The following is a 13,956-nucleotide window of genomic DNA, read 5'->3' as shown; positions in this document are numbered from 1 at the left end:
CAGTACTCGATCTCCGAGCTGCACAATCATCATCATCATCATCAGCCTGGTTACGCCCACTGCAGGGCAAAGGCCTCTCCCATACTTCTCCAACAACCCCGGTCACGTACTAATTGTGGCCATGTCGTCCCTGCAAACTTCTTAATCTCATCCGCCCACCTAACTTTCTGCCGCCCCCCTGCTACGCTTCCCTTCCCACTCACTGCACAATCAAAGGATACCGAAATCTGCAACATCGTCCGGCGCCTCTCTAGTAATGCCGGTACGCCTAAGCGCCACCTCGAGAGACTTTCATCAGCTTATACAGCCCGAGATGGCATGGTTTATCATCGACGTACAGGAATTAAATCGTACCTACCTGATGTACCGGTAGCCATGCGATCATCCATACTTTCCATGTCTCACGACGCCCGCTCTGCTGACCACCTGGGCCAGCAGAAGACTCTGGCTCGCGATAACGAAAGGTTTTGGTTGTCTGGCATGCGCGCCGATGCCTACCTATACATGTCATCCTGCACCATTTGTCAAGCTCATAAGGTCGTCACAGAGCCACAACCCGTGCCCTTATACAACCAATCGCGCCTCCTAACGAACCGCTGGATATCGTTGGCAGTGATCACCTGGGCCCGTTTCATCGCAGCAAGCATGGTAACACATTTATCATTGTGGCGACGGACTACCTAAGTGGGTAGAAGTTCGAGCCGTCCGTGATCCTGTAGCTGCTCATGGCATGACCTTTATTAAGGAGTGCCTCATATTCCGGCATGGCATGCCGAAGTTGCTGATTTCCGACAGTGGCACGGCATTTATGTCGCGCGCCCTTGAAACTTTCTTGTCCAAACATGGAATATGTAACGTTGAAGCGTCCCCTCAACATTCACAAGCAAACAAATGAACAGGTCGAGCGCACCAACCGCACTATAAGAGACATCATTACTTCCTACGTCTGTCCCACACACGACCGAACTGGGATGACTACGTCGCTGCTGCGGCTATCGCTCTAGACAAGTCCCAACAAGGAGTCACTCGCACCACGCCGTTTCAGCTGCTCTACGGGAGGAGGACGCCAATGTTACCGCAAGAACACCTTCTTGGCTTCGACACATCTCTGCAGGAACGGCCCGCAAAAGTGGACTCCAGCGAGATGCCGCGCCAGGCTCGCCTCCGAGCTCGGTTAGCAATACCCCTGTTAAGAATGGCCATCTGCAGTGCAAGATTGCCGCCCACTTACGACTATAGGCGGCAACATCCCGGCGCTGCTAAGGACGGAGAGCTGCAGTGCAAGACATGCCACAGCGTGACTAAATCGACTTTGTGACGGGACGAGTTCGGCGGGCCAACTATTGTTCCCAAACTCCCCAACGCGCTACCCGGAACGGCTCCGAGTTCTACGGGGCCCTCTGACGTCGGTTCCGGACCTTCGAACGTGTGTGCTTTTGTGTGCGTAGACCGTCCTGCGGGAGGCGGCTGGTTTGTGATGACTAAACGAACGTTCGCCGCCTTGTATCGCGTGAGGACCGAGTGGTTAAAAACTGCTGTTGTACGGATGCTCGACACTTCTCTCAAGCAGTCATGTTAGACTGATGTACTTTCTCAAACAGTCATGTTAGACTGATATAAATATTGTAAATAAACCCATATTCCTCGTTCTCGATGAGAAGCAGTCCTTCCCTTCATCAACGTCCTCAGCGTGGATAAGCTGGACGACGGCATGGGCCAGCTACCTTCTAATTCATGCCGGACTCCAGTCTTGACACCGGATCACGAGCGACGGGATTGAGCCCCCAATCCTGACACCCCGAACGCAGCTCAATACGTCTTCTCAGCAAAGCTCGCTCTTTCCAACCGGGCGATTTAGTCGACAGGCACTCTGGTTATCTCGGCGTTAAGAAAAATCCTTACACCGGTTTTCTTGTCCTTTGCGTATTGCGGAAGCTCTGGGTCTTGTGACCCACTTGGAAACCGTTCGAGGCACCGGGCTACCGTTGCAATATTAAGTTGCGTTTTTGTCTGCTATGCGTTTCTCGTTGCCTGTTTGATGCGAGCGTAACGACTGCAGCACTGCTTTCGGCTTTGTCTGGAAGCACAGCAGTGTGTGTTCGCTACATTTATTTAAAGTTCATGCTGTTAATCCATGCGACAGGACCTCTTTCCGTAGGCTCACCATTTTGTGAAATAATGTAGTCTACAACATTGCACTGCATGTAAAAGAAACCGCGTCATAGCTTTAGCTACTATAGTTCACACAACGGTTTCAACAGCCCGCAATATAGGGTTTAATCACAAAACATAAGACGATTTCACATTTTTAGATTGATCTTGACAAGGTGAGGTAAACCAACAAACCATTTTGTTAAACCAACAAAATGTGTTTTATTGTTTTATAGGCGGTATCAAGCGGTAATCTGTTTTAAAAGCAGTATCAAGCGAAGCAGAAGAGTATTAGACCATTCCATAATCTCTGGAATTCACGATGAAATTCACTACATTCTACGATTCCTCCGTGTTAAATAATAACAACAATAATGAATGTAGTAAAATGCGACACTGACACTACTATAAGATAAACAAGTGTGTAATAAATTGCTCCCCACAAATGGGTGCCCCCAATAACCGGCAAAATGTATGTTTTCTTTGCCTCTGAAACTTGCTTCCTCTCACAGCGGCACTGTACACGCGGCTAAATAGAAAGCAGCGGCGATGCACAATTAATCCCGACTACTTCGCTGTCTGACATGCGTGGCCGGAAGCTAGGCCAACATCGGTCTTCCTTTTTTTTTAACACAGAAATCTGTCCGGCAGAGCAGCATAGCCCAGCAGTTTTTCTTCATTTTGGCCTCGCAGTGAGCGACCCCCCATCTCGGCCACTCAGGTGGCGCAGACGGCGAGGGACGATCGCTGGCGGCAGCCTTCGTTCATTCATCCATTACTGCATCCTGTACGCAACTTTTTACGAGCTCCTTGCTAATGCCCCGGAAATTTTGGGGTTTTTTTAATTAAGGGCGCGGAAAATGCAAGGCGCTCTTGAAAGCTATGTTCTCGTGAGAACAACCTGCTTGACGTTCGATGAAAATACTTCATTGGACTTACGGAGAAGCTTGAACAGAGACGCGTATACAATCAGTGCATTTTACCGGTGCTAGCCCGTGAGGCAAAAGCTTGAGGTTAACAACAACAACAACAACAAAAAACTTGACGAGGACAGCACAGCAAGTGATGGTTGAAAATTATAAGCCTAACGTAGATGACGCATAAGCGCTGGCCCACATGTCACATCGCGAGTGCGAGTATGCAGATGAAAGATCCGGGTAGCAAGGGAATTATCGCGTTAATGCGTTCCGAAGGGATAAACTACCGTGATAGAAAATGAAATGCTTTGGTCACCAAGGTTATCCTAATGAGATTTCTAAACAAGAAAAATAGAGTCCATCCAGATTGCTTTCGTTCGCGTTCCAAACTGCAGCTGTACAGGAGCGTTCGAACCCGACGCCCCCGAAATCGCCCTCGACACGGCGCCCGGAAGGCAGGCTAACGCCGAAGTTCCGCCCACCTTCGAGGTTATAACGAGAGAGCGCAGCACCAAGTTCTGAAGGCTACCTGCTAAGCTACAGGAGCCAAACAAACGCTGTCCTAAGCTGTTCTCGTCCTTCGACAACACAAGTAGCCCGCGGGAGGTCAGCGTGATGAAATGCAAAGTGCAGTGACGCGCGGTACGCGAGCGACAGCTTGCGATAAGGGCCGCACTAGCGGGTCGATGCGTCGTAAAGCCGCCGGCACAGACGTCGGCTCCGCGGTCGACGGCTAAACGGACGAGCGGCCGTCACCAGAGATGGCATTTTTCAATCGCTACTCCAGGCGGCGACGACGCGGAAGGACAACTCAAAATTATGCTAATCATCTTTGGACGACTTCTCCCGTGTTTTGCTTCCCTTTCTCCCAACTGGCCGGTCTCAGCAGAAGAGGAGCTCCTTGAAAGTTACGCTCGCCGAGACCCGCAGTATGCTAATCTGCGTCACGCGCGCTCCAGTGTAGACAGTGTTCACGACTCAGTATGTAAATGAGAAGAGCGCCTGCGCCACCACAGAGTATGCAAATCACGGCGCAGGGTCATAAATTATGCTAATCACGTAAAGAATGTGATGAAGGAACACGAGATTCTTTCTTTTTTCGCAGCGGCTACTTGAGAGGCTGGGGAAACTGGAGTGGCGCGTTCGCATCTGCGGCTACAGCGTAGCCTCCACGCAGCCACGGCGCGCTTGGAGCAGGCGAGGCCTGGCGGTGCGCGACGCACAATGGCGGCCGCCGTGTTGGCAGAGCTAGGTGGCTTAATTAACACGGACGGGGATTTCGAGTGACCCGGCGGGGAGAACTATTTGCTGCCAGCGTGTCTCCGCACGCGCCGCTTTCCGGACCCCAGGCTCAGCCGAGTTGACACAGCGCCACGCGACAACGAGGACGCTCGGTCTGTCACGTGTTCTCCGCCTTGGAGCTCGCTGGTTGTTGCCGCCGTGGGCCTGACAACGAACGGCTCGTCTGACGAAACGCGTACGGGCACAAATGCTGGGACGTGCTTTTCCCGAGGCGTGCACTGCTTCCCGAGGAACACACGCGCATCAATCCCGAGAAGAAGAAAAAGAAATGCGTTCCGTTTGGAATGGTTGAAAGCTCCGGGCGGGAATGACTTTTGCTTTGCATGACGCGCGTATATATAACGCGCTTGAGAGTTGAGGCTATCACTCCTCGACGCCTGCTAGATTCGCAGGCGCTCCGTTCAGCACCGAGGACACACACTCAGCGCGCTCGTAACGAGTGCGAATCCGTCCCTCAGAACTGCGCGGTGACGCACACAAGCTGCATTCGTGTGGCCCTCCGACACGGTCTTAAAGAAGTCTGCGGCCCCTGGGGCGTATCTTGTCCTACACCAATCCGGCACCTGCCTCGCTCGCGTTTCCTTTCTATGACGCTGCGCGCCCGGTACTTCCAGGTCACGAACGACATGCGCGTTATCTGCGTGACATAGTATTCTCTGTATATAGGAAAGTAGCCAGAGCAAGTTTTTCGAGAAAGGCAAGCAAGGCAGATGATGACTATTGTGGGACAACATGAGCCCTAAAGAGCGCAACGTTTTTTAAAAGTGCAGAGTGCGAACACCTCGAACTTACGCGCAGAAAATGGAAACGTGTTCGTAATAGAACTAAAATGTTATGGAAGTGGGGGAGTGGGCGGGAGTAAGACCTGAAAATGTATGCGACATTTCTGCCTTCTATGCAGCCACGCCACAGGTTCCTAGTGCGACTTTTCGGCAGTGAAAGACTTGTGCAGACATAGTTGACACCACCAGTTGACCTTGACTGGCTTAACTTGCGTTCATGTTCCCGAAACTGTCATGATTTTATTAACCTCACTCTTAATTTTTCCTTGGTTCACTTGGAGGACGCACCCCCTCGATATATAAACATATTCGATTTAATTCTGTTATATGCTCGAGAAAGTGCCAGCCGTATAACCAGCATATATGGATTTACTGACCATCGCCTGCTACAATTAACAATCCACATGCCATCTACCATACGCGATCTAATTCCAAAGTATACATTGAACTATAATAAAGCTAACTTGGACGCCATCAATGACTGTGTCACATATAAGAGGGAAGATAAAATAAAATGGTAGACGAAGAAAGGTTTCAAGAAGACGACGAGGATGGCGTTAAGAATGGCGTGGATTAACCGAAGACGAAAGAAGAGAAAGAAGTTCTCAGGAAGGTGACAAGAGATGATTGGTGGAGAAGAGAAGAAGACGAAGGATTACGTGGACTAACAAGAAGGCTATAAAAGGGCGAGGAAGGGCGAGACACGAGGGGCAAGAAGAAAGCAGCGGAGACTCGGCGGGTCAGGGCAAAGCCACCTAGAAAATTTCTAGGTGGCTTTGGTCAGGGACGGTTCGACCGGAAGAGAGCGACGCCGGCTACTGCTCCGGTGAGCTCGCGTGCTACGGCTTTGAACCGCAGACTTCCTGCCGTTCCCGAGCCCGTTCCGAGGAGTCCACGGAGGACGCTACCACCTGCTACGGCCAGGGGTGTGTCTACCGCTGTTGCCACTCTTCCGGGTGGTGCCCCAACGCCAACATCATCGGCCACACCTCCACGGGCGTTTGGACCGGGAGCGTGTACGACGCCGCCAGCGACGCCAGCCCTCGAACGTCGAACGCCACTCCGACGCCGGCTACGGGACCCGCACCGAACCAGACGTGAGCACGAACGCCAACCAGTAGAACGCTAGTGGCAGTGTTACCGGGTCGTGTGTACCGATAGTCTTTGTATCTTGTGTGTTAAGGCCCGTTTATAGTCCGACGTTATCGGCGCGCGGGCGAACGTCGTTCGCGGTCAGTCACGCTACGTCGGTTGCGCTGCGCCAGCCGAGATGCCATCCCCTCTATACTTCAACGCGCGCGCCGTAGGCTGATATCGTCGGAGCATGCGCAGAAGGTTCGCCAAGTCGCGCGCCGTCCGCAAAAGCCGTCTGCGGAGTTGTGTTGGCGCCTTTTTCTTCGCGCGCAATGCATTGTGGTGCCAGAGTTCCGCCGACTTCGACGCGCGAATGGCTCAGGAGCCATATCGGCGCCGGGCCCGTCGGAGCGCGTTGGAAGCCGCCGGTTACGTTGGCTGCGCCGGTGCGCCCGACTATAGAGGGGTCGTTTTCACCGACGTGACGTAGCGCGTGCGCGCGCGTGCGTTACGTCGGACTATAAACGGCCCTTTAGTTTTGTTAGGTTTGTGTGCTGCTGTTCGTGTCGAGTGGGTTGTATTAAATGTGCGTATGTGTGGGTACAGCTGTCGCCTAGTCCATTCTTTCGGCCAGAGCGTTCTCCGGAGGAGATCCGTGACAGACTGCCATGCGAATTTTTCGAATCCTCTCCTGAAAACATTTCATTTAGGGCGGTAAATTAGAACTGGACTATGTACAAAGAAAAAATTGCTGGAACTAACTCGCACTCATATACCCCGCATTACGCTGCTCGCTAACATATTAAAGTCGCGGTTCCACAGTACACTTCTAACTCTAAAGAAAAAAAAAAAAGGAAGCGACTTTCTAAAATCGCGAAGCACGCTGGCTCCGAAGCGTCAAGGAAGAAACAATAAGACTTGGAAAGACAGTACTGTAACGCCAAAAAATAGATTCTATTCGCGTGATCTGCTTTCTCTTATTAAAAACAACCCCAGCAAGTTTTGGCAAGCGATTGCTCCTCCGAACACCCGTGATGACATAGCATTGTTAGACGACAGTGGGAACCAGATTGCACCTGATATCTGTTCAAGCATGCTCAATAAACACTTTACTGCTGGTTTTACTAACGAAGACCATTCCAATATGTCACAGCCTCCTGAATTAATCTACCAATACATAGTAAATACATGGCACCAATACTCATTACATCTCAAAAAGTCTTATCATTAATTCGCAAACTTAAAATATCGCCTAATTCCGGAATTGACGGCGTTAACACGAAAATTCTTAAAAAGCACTGGCAGTATTTCCAGCATCACCTTGTGCCACATTTTTGAACAGTCCTTATAAGCTAGTGAGATACCAGATGATTGGAAGGTAGGAAAAATATTCCCTATATTTAAAAATGGAGATAAACACTCTGCCACTGACTACAGACCCACATCACTAACAAGTGTCTCATACAAAATGCTCCAACCCATTATCGCCTCAAACATCACTCAGTTTCTAGAAAGTAATGGCTTCTTTTTTACAAAGCAGCATGGTTTCAGAAAAGGCCTTTCATGCGAGACACAACTCATCGGATTCACGCACGAACTATTTCAAACGTGGACGAAGGTTTCCAGACTGACTGCATATTCATAGACTTTTCAAAAGCATTCGATCGCGTAGCCCATAGCCGTCTAATATCCAAGTTATCATGTCTTCATCTCGATTTCTTAATAACGTCGTGGATTCGAAATTTCCTATCATCTCGAAACAGTTCACAGTCGTGGGTAACCATTCATCTTTGTTAAGCGAAGTCACATCTGGAGTTGCGCAGGGAAGTGTCTTAGGCTTTTTACTGTTTTTCATCTTCATCAACGACCTAACAGAAGCAATCGCATCAAACTGATCATTTGCGTATGACTGTAGTTTATCATAAAACGTGCTCGCATAATGACCAGATCAAACTACAAGAGGACCTTGACAGGATTACTAATCGGTGCTTATCTTGGCAGATGACCCTTAACATGGATAAATGTAAATTAATTACCTTCAGCCGTAAATGCACCAACTCCACATTTAACTATTCACTTAACAATAATCCCGTAAATTAAACATCTTTATATAAATACCTAAGTGTCCGTCTGACACCAGAGTTATCCTGGTCCAACCATATCGAAAAAATAACCCGAAAAGCATCGCGTGGTTACCTAAAGCGAAATCTTCGGGGTTCACCGTCAGCTACAAGAATGCTAGCCTACCTAGCATTCGTTCGTCTTCAACTGGAATTTGCATCTTCCGTATGGTCCCCTCACCAAGCATACCTAATCCAGTCTCTAGAAGCAATACAAAACCGTGTGGCGCGTTTCATCGTTGACAATTACAAACGACACTCAAGCGTGTCCGAAATGAAGTCACAACTGTCGCTTCCATCTCTCGAGACGCGTCGAAACACTTCACTCCCATCTGCCTCGTCCATAAAATAATCTACGGTCATCACACTTCTACGCTGCCGCTTGCTCATGCCCATCGTACTTCTCGTGGTTTCCATAATCAGCGAAGCTTGCAACGACTGTTCGGGCGAACAAAAGCATTTAATTTATCGGCTTTACCACGTGCTGTGTCCTATTGGAACGGTCTTCCAGACAGAGTGGTCGATAGCCGAAATCCTGATGCATTCAAGGAGGAGCTGCACGTCCTAGTTTCATAGCTTATGTCGTATGGATTTTTTTATGAACTATATAGCCATTGTATAACGATGTTTGATTGTAACTAAGGGTCTCGCTTTTGCTGGTCTTACTTTATCACTCGCATTGACCAAAATTTTCGTATCTGCATTTACTGCCCTAATCAATATTAACCCAACATTATCAATGCATTCAATAGCTTTGTTGGTTGTCTTGATAATGTACTGATCACTTGTACTGCAAAACTCGACAGCATTCGCTCCGTGTTCTTGATCTTACACTTTTTTCTATGACCCCCTTTACATAATGTTCCAATAGGAACCTGTGGAATATCTGAATGAATGAATGAATGATGTGCACGCTTGCTTGCAAAGTAACGCTTCACTTCCTGTGTCGGAAAAAACAACTAAATAACCAGACCATTCTTTTGTCGCCAGAAAGTACGATTTGACAGGTTATCACAAACCGGTGCACGCTTCAAAACATAATTGACCACACAGCTTAATATATGTGAGTCACCATCGTGCGTACCACGCTGGGGGTGTGATGAAGGATGTGCGCCTTATAACTCCCAGCATGCGGGGATGTCCTGGCTTCATCGAGACGTCACAGAGGGCTCGAATGACCTTGCTGAACAAAACATGACAGCGCCTGCTTACAGGTAGAAGTTCGCAAGAAAAAAAGAAAAAAACATGGTCACGCATCCGTGCGTGCCACCGTTTTCTAGCGCATGCGCGTTGACGTGAGAACACGTGAGTTTCCGCAACATCTCCAGAATAAGCGTTTCATCAAAGAGCTGCAGTCACGAATACGTCTTCCAGCTGCTCGCAGTGCACGAGGCATCCGTAAGCAAGCAACCACGTTACTAGCTAGCCCACAAATTCCCCAGGCATTATGTCTCCTCCCCTCGTCGTGTCGGACAATAGCGTCAGGCTCGGGAGGCCATGAAATTGTGTACGTGGGCTTTATCGTCTTTCCCTTCCTCCACCTGCTATGTTTACGCGTTGTGGGCATCTTTAATAAATCAGTGTTTTACGTACTGAATACAGGACCTATTACCGGTTTATTTAGCACCAATATACAGCGTGTTCAAAAATTGAAATTCAAAGAGTAGCAGCAGACACCTGCAGGTAGCAATACGAAAACGTCAACTCCCGGCTTTAATAATTCAAGTTCAGTCTGAAGGACACCCAAGGGCAGACCCAGCAAAATACACTGTGACTGCCCGGTCAGGAAAGCAGATGAAGAAAATCGCTAACTCGGCACATGTACTTGACGGACTGCATTTTCACGTCACAGCCATATTTAGGATGTAAACTGGCACACAAACCTCACGCCATTATCGCTTAAAAATGCACAGCTTTAGTGGATGTTTCTTTTTCGCAGAAGATTGCCTGAGAGCATCTATGTTCCCGTGAATATTGCGATATCAGTCAAGAAAAATTCTAAAATGCGATAAAAATGCTTTGTGCAGATTCTGCAGCTCTAAAGCTATAAACTCGGAATCACACTAAACTCAAACACCGTGCTCGGACGCCACGACAACGTAAATAAATGAAACATGTCCTCCACATAAGCTGCATTACAGCCAAGACCACGACTGTGAAAGGACACCATGGGGTACTTGAAATTCTACAGACAACTCTGCGCTGTTGTCAGGCGACGCTGGTATACGGCCGCGATTGGGAGGGATAGACGCGGGCACGATTCAATAGGCGGTCGCCTGACCTGCCGCGTTCATTTATGTTTTGTGCGGTTTCTCCAGCGTTCTTTCAATGAAGTGTGACATGCCGACACACAAGTGTGACGCGAGCGAAGCAAAACACGGTGCGCAGTCTCGGCTGAAGGCATACATAAGTGCCCAATATTCAATACGGCGTTCAATGTGCCGGGTTCACCTGTTAAGTCGGCCGCTTCGTAACCATGCCTACCATTCGTCCGTATTTCACAGTGGTTGTCAGAGTGAGGTGCATTAATTTTGATTCACCAGTCACTCACTCTAACTAAAGGAGCGTGTAGGGCGCAGACAAGCCTACTTATACGTTTTATTGCGATAGAAATTGTGTGGACACTCAAGGCGCATTCCCGTCGGCGTCGCCGTCTGCGCCGATTGCTGTGGGCGCGAGCGTGCGAGGGTGAGCCGAGAAAGATGGCGGCTCGATCTCACGGGCGCGAAGGCGAGCCATCTTCCATCGCGCGCAAAGCAGCAGGGGCTAGGGGGTGGTGGCGCGGCTGAGGACCCTTTCTTGAAACGAATATAAGGTGGATTACAGCGTCGAGGGCTGATGGCTTCGTGTGCGCTGCGTTCCCGCCGCTTAGTTCACACTGAATTCCTAACGCCAGCATTTTGACAACGATTATCCACGGTTATCGAGGGAGATGTATTTTGTTTGCCTCTGTGCCCGTGACACCGTGCTTGATTCCGCAATTTCTTGAGCACGTTGCTTGCATTTGAGACGAACACATGCTGTAAGAGTTGGACGACGATCCCTCCGCTGGCAACCAGATTTAAGTGAGTTGAGACGTTGTTGAAGGGAGGAACATCCCATCGCTGGCTACCAATGGTACGGGTTGTAGTCTGGCATTAACGATGTAATAGCTGGCCCATGCCGTCGTCCAACTCACCCACGCATGGGACGTGCTTGTAGGGTGGAACTTGCTCTCATCGAGAACTAGGAGTACAGGGTTTAATTACAATATTTACATTAAAACAGGAGATACATTTCAACAGTCTAGCATGACTCCCAAATGGAGCACGAAAGACAAAACACACTGCACACGACCACAAAGCTCTAAGCACCCAGCTTGTCGAGCACACAGCTGCTTAAAACACTCTGTCCTCCCTAGATCCCTAGGAGAGGGAAAACTGCTGTCCAACCTTCGTCCAATCGGACCGTCCACAGTCGTTGGAGGCGTAGTGGACCCGCCTTTGAGGAGGAGGGCTCACACACTCACATACGCACTTTGGATTCCCAGAACCCACGGAGTTGAGCGGGTCCTCGTAGCCAGTATGTCACGCTTGACCCCAGCCGGCGCCTCTTAATTCCAGAGCTGACTTCACCGGTAGCCACCCCGACTGTCAGCAGACTGTGACGAATTACGGGGCCCGCGAAAACGCAACGCAAAACACCCTTTTCCGAGAAGCTCTCTTCCTGCAAATAGACCATGAAGGCGACAGCGAACCATGTAACAATACACGGTCCGTCAAAAGTGGCTTGAGTTGCAGGCGCCGTCGAATCGGCGAAGGAGGCACATAGTTGATTAACTTTGCTGTGGTCTACAGTTCTCCGAATGAAGTGCATGTTCTGATAACTTTCCTGGTATTGCCAGTTCTCCGAAGGAGGCGCATGGTCAGTGAACGTTGCCGGCATCGCCGGTTCTCTGAAGGACGCCATCCCCGCGGGTCGATCGAAACAACTGCAGCGGGCTGAGATAGGTTTGCAGAGCAGCACCCCTGCAGGCCGATCGTAACAGCTCCTCCATGGCCCCGGAAAATCTTGACTGGCCAGCGCTGACAACCGCTGGGCAGGAAGAGAATGGCTGGCGAGCAAGAATACGGCTTTGCTCTACGCAACAACTGCGCCCTTGGAATGCCTTAAACCGTCTCACAACAACCGGCACAGAAGAGTCGATCCCGGCGACACAATACCACTCAGCGTGCAAACGCGCGGAATCAGCTGTTATCCCACCAGGCTTCCCATCAAAATTTCAACATAACCTGCTCAACTAGGAACCCAAAATTCTGACCCCAAAATTTTGTCCCGTCAAAGCGAGCGTTCACGTTACCCTTAGTTTAACCAGACCTGACCATCGCGCTGCACAAGAACAAAGGTTTACGCAGAACTAAACCGAAGGCTCTCAACCACCAATACCCGAACATAACTTTAGCAGCCTAACTTTACGAAGAGCCTGTTCTCACCCTATCGCAGTGGCGTACTTATCGCACGTACTGGTGCTACTGAACAGTCTGGTCAACTCTTCAGGTACGTAATCACAATCGCGCTAGCTTTGTGGACCCTATTCAGAACGCGTATTTGCGCCGTACGCAAACGTTTCATCACACTTACTCACGTTTCTTCCTCTAGTCCATACAGGATACGTACCTCAAACGACAACTAAACTTGCGTAACTTACGCACTCCGCAGAACCCTTAATAAATAGCGTCTTCTAATAACTAGTTCCACGCGTGCTTACTAGAGAAGTCAGAGCGCGGCCGTCCTCAACACACACGAGTGACCCAGTCATAAACATTCTGCTTCCTTCCGTCCACACAGGACACACGCTAATATAACTAAGAACGCTTCTCAGTGCAAATTATGCACTTACTGAAAACCTACGCGCTTCAACTTAGAAACTTCGAAAACTCTTCTAAAAATAAAGAAGGCTAACTAATACTCACACGCGTTATTATAGGCCTCTCACCGATAACCTTGACCTTCAAGTTACTCACAAAAAAAAGAAAGCCTGTCTACTCATTAACACCTCGCGAAACTAAATGTTTACATAAAACGCATCTTTCAAAACTCGGAGCTTCTCAAACCAAAACAAACAAAGCTCATACCTTACCTATTGAGAAAGAAATTCTAGTCTCCAATCGCGAAAGTTTTCAAATTCTCAAAAGTAAAACAAAACAACACGTTTCATTTCTACGGAGGCTGTCTGGGTCTCCCTTCCAAACGTTTACGAAGGGCTCATATTTTTGAGCCGTACTCGAGGTGGTCGCGGTTCGAAAGCTATTCTGGTTACCCAGGAACAACAAAAGGGCTGACACGCTATCAGCCCTTTCAAGACGTTACAATCTCCTGCCAATTTGCGTCCTGGTGTCGGGCTTTCATCACGAACTCGACTGACCGCGTCACTGACTCCCTACCACCTCGTCTCGTCTTCCCACCTTGCTCTCCTTCGCACTACATGCTGCACCCCGAAAAGAACGACGGAACGACGAGGAACATAACTGACCCGTCCCCTTTGTCCGCGTTCGCGCAGAACATGCTTCTCAGTCTCTTTTTGTCCGGTGGCTAGAACGTGCTTGATGCGCCAACGTCGTCAACGACGAT

The sequence above is a fragment of the Dermacentor andersoni genome, chromosome 11 (assembly GCF_023375885.2).
Source record: "Dermacentor andersoni chromosome 11, qqDerAnde1_hic_scaffold, whole genome shotgun sequence".
Classification (NCBI taxonomy): domain Eukaryota; kingdom Metazoa; phylum Arthropoda; class Arachnida; order Ixodida; family Ixodidae; genus Dermacentor; species Dermacentor andersoni.
This window is presented reverse-complemented; position numbering follows the sequence as displayed.